Below are 6000 nucleotides of genomic sequence, written 5' to 3' on the forward strand. Positions count from 1 at the left end.
AAGGATGGTAATTAAGAGAAAGAAACCACAAAAGAGGTGGTGCCCTAGAGGGAGGTTAAGGGGAATCCTTAGAAATGAACCAAGACCAATCCATATGGAAGGAGGATAAGGTGGGGTAGGTCATTTAGGTAGGGGACAAGGATTAGATAGATAGATCTATCTCCAAAGTAGTTTAGATAGAGGCTGTGGAGGAAAGGATGACCCAAGCTTGTGAACTCTTGGAGAAAATAGGATTTAAGATGGAGGCTGGTGAGGAAAGGGTCACAAAGGATCTTGGAGGATGTCCAAAGAGGTAAGAGATGGAATTAATTTCATGGAATATTAGGGGCTTCGATAGCCCAAGGAAAGAATTTTTTTTGAAATCTATGATCAAAGATCATAAGGCATCTATAGTTCTCATTCAGGAAGTTAAGATGAGTAAATAGAATTATGAAAAACTAGGTAACTATTTATGGCAATTTGCTAAATGTCTATAGTGAAGTCACTAGTGTGTGAGGGGAAATCAGTACTATGTGAAATTCTAATATCAATAGTGTGGAGCTCCATGCCACCCCCACTTTGTTGTAACTTCTTTCAATGAGGTGGTAAATAGCTAGGTGTTACTGAACTTCTATACTCTAAACATGAGGGGAGGGCACCTCCACCTCTGGGAAGAAGCCTCTAGATACATGAAGAATTGGAAGGATTCCTATTTCACGTATGAAGGAGACTTTAATACCCTGTTATACCCCTTAGGAAAGAAGGGAGGACTGGATGATGTCTTAGAGAGCATGCAAGATCCGAAGGGTTTCCTAAGTGGAAATGACCTCATGAATGTTGAGCTATAGTGAGTCAAATTCACTTGGTTTAATAATAGGATGGGAAACAACCTTATCTAGGGTAGACTCGATAGAGTTCTCATTTTGGTGGGATGTGATATTTTTTCATATACTTCCCTCTTGGGATTCTTGAGATTTGCCTTAGACCACTTTATGCTTCTATTCACCCAGTCTACCAACAATCACCATTAGAAGAAAACCTTCTACCATGAAATAATGTGGCATTCACACCCTTAACTTAGAGATCAAATTAATTATGGGTGGAACACCAAAAGTATAGGGGATGACTATTTTCTGTATTACGAGGAAGCTAGGAATAATAAGAAGGGAGGTTATCAAGTGGAGTAAAAAACTACTTTGGAGATATCCTCAAATAGAAAAAATAGTTTAAAAGTAAGCTAGAAGAATTACAAGGGTAGATGGTAGAAGAAGATCTCTCAATGGTGACCAAAGAAGAGGGTTAGGGGTGGAGGAGGAAATGGAGCTAAGTGGGTGGAAGAGAATAAGTCTTCTAAAAACAAAGATCTAGGGTTCAATGGTATTTCAAAGGAGATAGGAATACAACCTTTTTCATCAGTCAACTTCTACGTGCATAAGAAAATAAACACTATTATGAAGATGATAAAAAATGACAATGAAGAACTTAATGATGAGGAGGAAATAGGAAGGTGGACAGCTATTTTCATGATATATATAATCCCTCGATAACACATGCTAGCACCTAGACTAGAGGAACTTCCTTGAAGTCCTACACCCAGTTGTTAATGATAGAACCAACCAGGACTTGATAAGGAAGGTGACCAAAGATGATGATGCAAGAACATCTTGGGTGTAAGAGCAATCTTGCATCACCCAAAAATATTTTTATTTTTAGTCTTTTCTATTTTAATAAGGACTAGTACACATGGTGGTTACTATTTTTAAGAGCTTACTATTTTTGATAAGTTTGTCATACAAGCTCAAAATGTTCTAATTTTCTACATGAAGGTTCATTTCAAAATTATAAGCCTACCATAAAAATCTCATTTCTCCAGCTTAAGTATCAGAGAAGTTATTGTGGATTTTTGGTGGAAATTTTAGGGAAAAAATCTTCAAGCTCATCATTGGAGGCCTTAGATTTCCTAAATGAGGTTGAAAAACTCGAAAAAAGGGAACTTGTATTATTTCAAACCTGTAGATAAAGTGTTGGGATTTCAAAAAATGGTTATAATAGCCAATCAGAGAAATGGTTTGAGAGTTAGGACCTTCCAAATTTAGGCTACCCAAAATTTAGAAAATAATTGTCAAAGATGTATTTGATCAATTTTATATGTTTTTTTAGGATCTGTTGGCCCTAGTTATTAAGTTTCACTATCTAGAACCTTCTTGGGAGGCATAAAATTGCCTATTTAAGAAATGCCTAAACATTGTCTAGAGGAGCTTTAGGTGATAGTTTGCAACAGTGTCTAGTAGATTATTGTAATGAAGGGACCCATGTGGGTTAGCACATTGCACTTGTGAATTCTATAATTCTACATTTGTGGTGATAATAAGAAGTCCATATTTTGTTCTTACATTTTTTTTTGTTTCTTTGTTTCTATTATGGGTTTATGGTATTAGGGGGATCACCCTTCATCAAGTGGTATTAGAGCCAAGTTTTTGAGTGCATGGATAGATCACTGACCATGAGGCAGTTCACACTAGGACCATGGTTTGGGCTGAGCATGTAGATAGATCACCAATTGTGAGGTATCTTGCACTAGGGTTTTAGTGAGAGTGCAAAAATACCTCCATAGAGAGAGCATGGTGAAAGAGCTATAGGTGTTACACCTGAGGGTTTTAGAGCCCTCCAAAGAGAAATGCTACCATTGGAAGAACAAATGTATAGAGGAATAAATTTTCCTATAAGAGATGAAAGAAAGGATGAGGATGAAGTAGAAGAAAATGTCGAAGCAAAGGCAATTCTAAACCTAGAGGAAGAAAGGCTTTTTAAGGCCATCTCAAAAATTGGAAAAAGACCTAAGTTTGAGGTTCCCATAGAGGAGTTGATTGATTTGATCAATAAACTAGAGGAGTACTTTGAGTATGAAAATATTAAGGATCCTAATAGGTTCAAATTTGTGAAGGCAATACTAAAGGGACATCCAAAGATCTAGTGGTAGGTGGTTTAGTTGGAGTGAAATAGAAAGGGAAAAGAAAAAATCAAAAGATGGGATTGGATGATAGCTAAACTGAAGTGATAATTCATTCCCATGGATTATGAGCTTGATTTATTAAAGAAAATGCAAGGGTTGAAGCAAGTAGGACAATACATTCAAGAATATAACGAAGAGTTCTATTGAGTTCTCATTAGAACCAACCATGTAGAAGATGATAAGGAGAAAGTGGACCATTATCTTAATGGGTTAAGGAAAAGTATTTAGGATGAGCTAAGTCTAGTTTGAATGAACAATATTCAGGAGACATACCAATTTGCCCTAAGAGTTGAGGAGAAATTGAAGATGTTTGACAATAATAATAGCAAAAGAAGTCGTGGTGGAAGAACTATAGATGATCTTACGGAGGCCATAATAATGATTAAAATAATAAGGATGGGGCTAGAAGTAGCAGTCAAAACAAGAGAGGAAACAATTCCAATCATTTCCATGATTAGAACAATAGAGGTCAGAGAGGAAGAGGCAGAGGAAAAGGATCTAGAAGAGGAGGCTTCTATGGGAAATGTATTCACTATGGAGAAGAAGGGCATAGAGCATTTGAATATTCCCAAAACCAAGGAAGAACATATTGAAGAATAGAAGGCTAGGCCAGAGTTGAACATGTTGATGAAGATGTTAGATCATCACATTCTAAAGATGCTAAAAGAGGAGAAGTCCTAGTTAATAAAAGAGTCCTATTGAGTGGTGAGAATGAACCTGATCAAAGAAGGAACTTGTTTCACACAAGGTGAAGATGTGAGGATAAGGTGTTGTGATGTAATGATTGATGGTAGAATTATTAATAATCTAGTGTTAAAAATGATGGTCACAAAGTTGAAGATGAAGAGACACAAACACATGCACCCATACCATATTGCTTGGGTGCAAGATGACCACAAGGTAATGGTCACTGAGTAGTGCTCAGTGAAGTTGAAGATTGGAAGTTACTTGGATGAGGTACTTTGTGATATCATACCTATGGAAACATGTCATATGTTTCTAGGTAGGCCATGGTAGTTTGACACACATGTTGTACACGATGGGTGAGAATATACCTACACTTTGACCAAGGATGGAGTGAAGCATAAGTTGAAGCCATTGAAGGAGAAAGAAGAAAAGGTATGTAGTGCTACCAGAATATGTTTTATTGATGGAAAAGAGTTTCTCAAAGGTATAAAGCATGAGCATATCTATTTTGCTATAATTCCAAAAGATAGTAAAGAAGAAGTTTAGAGTAGGTACCTGCAAAAGTTGTAGACATGTTGGGAGAGTTTTTTGATATTATATTAGATAATGTACCTAATGGATTACCCCCAATGAGGTTCCAACAACCAGTTTTTGAAACAAGATAGTGTACTAAATGACACCAATAGAAAGTGATGAGCTAAATAAGCAAGTTCTTGAGTTGTTCTAGAAGGGGTTGATTCGAGAGAGTTTGAGTCAATGTGTTGTATGAGTTATATTAGCACCAAAGAAGAATGGAGAATGGATGATGTGTATAGATTCTCATGCTATCAACAAGATCATAATCAAGTAGAAATTTCCATTGCCAAAAATGGATGATATTATGGACTATTTGAGTGGAGCTGAGTATTTCATGAAGACAGATCTGAATAGTGGGTACCATTAGATTCATATTAGAGAAGGTGATGAGTGGAAGAATACTTTTAGGACAAAAGAAAGACTGTATGAGTGGTTAGTAATGCCTTTTGGGCTAACCAATGCATCAAGCACTTTCATGTAGCTCATGAATGAGATATTGAAGGAGTTTTTGGATAAGTTTGTTATTGTTTACCTACATGATATATTGATCTTTAGTAAGACATTGGAGGAGCATTTGATTCATATTCGAAAGGTGTTTGATAAGTTGAGGGATGACAAGTTAGTGATAAACTTGAAGAAGTGTAGTTTTTTAAAGGAGTTAGTGTAGGTCTAGGATTTGTAGTCTCAACAAGCTATCTAAAAATGGACCTAAAGAAAGTGAAGGCTATCCTTGAATGACCTTCTCCAAGAAGTGCAACAAAGGAATTTTGTGCTATAGTTCAAGAATTGAAGAATTGGAGACACTATCTTCTTCCTAAGGAGTTTGTTTTCTATACTGATCTTCAAGCTTTACAATATTTGAATAGTCAAGGAAAATTGAACCAAAGGCATTTAAAGTGGGTTGATTTTTTGTAGAGTTATACATTTCTTTTGAAACACAGGAGTAGGAAGTCTAACCAAGTGTGGAAGGCTTGTACAGAACCTGTTACACTTGAGAGTACAAAGTGGTTGGATTTCATGATCTAGGATAGTATGTTGTTTAAAGGAAGCCAATTGTGAATTTCCAAAAGTTCAATGAGAGAGAATCATATCAAGGAGAAGGATAGTGGAGGATTGGATGGACATTTTGGTAGAGATAAAACTATAGATTTGGTTGCTGAGAATTATTACTGGGCACAGTTGTAGCAAGATGTGAAGTTTGTACAAAGTTTTAGAGTATGTTAGATGGTGAAAGGATTGAAGTAGAATATGAGGTTGTATCATTCATTACCTATACCAAAGAAGCTTTGAGAGGATGTCAGTATGGATTTTATCCTTAGATTACCAAGGGCTTAGTGAGGACATGATTCTATTTTTGTGGTTGTTGAGAGGTTTTCAAAGATGGCACATTTTATTCCTTACAAGAAGATGATTTTGTTCATGAGTTAGAGTTTTTTTTCAAAGAAGTGGTGAGACTACATGGTTTACCAAAGAGTATAGTTTTAGACTGTGATACCAAATTTGTTGGGTATTAATGGCATACATTATGGAAAAATTTGAAGATAGATTTGAAGTTTAGTTCATCACATCATCTATAGACTAATGGATAGATATAAGTTGCAAATAGGAGTTTGGGGAATTTACTAAGATGTTTGGTTGGAGACAAGCCAAAAGGATGGGATATGATTTTATCGTAGTAATAATTTTGTCAATAAGAGTACTGGTAAAGAAACATTTCTGATTGTATATGGGGGTAGTCCCAAAAA

Source organism: Cupressus sempervirens, chromosome 10, assembly GCF_028749045.1.
Source record: "Cupressus sempervirens isolate cs-2001-9-10 chromosome 10, ASM2874904v1, whole genome shotgun sequence".
Lineage (NCBI taxonomy): Eukaryota > Viridiplantae > Streptophyta > Pinopsida > Cupressales > Cupressaceae > Cupressus > Cupressus sempervirens.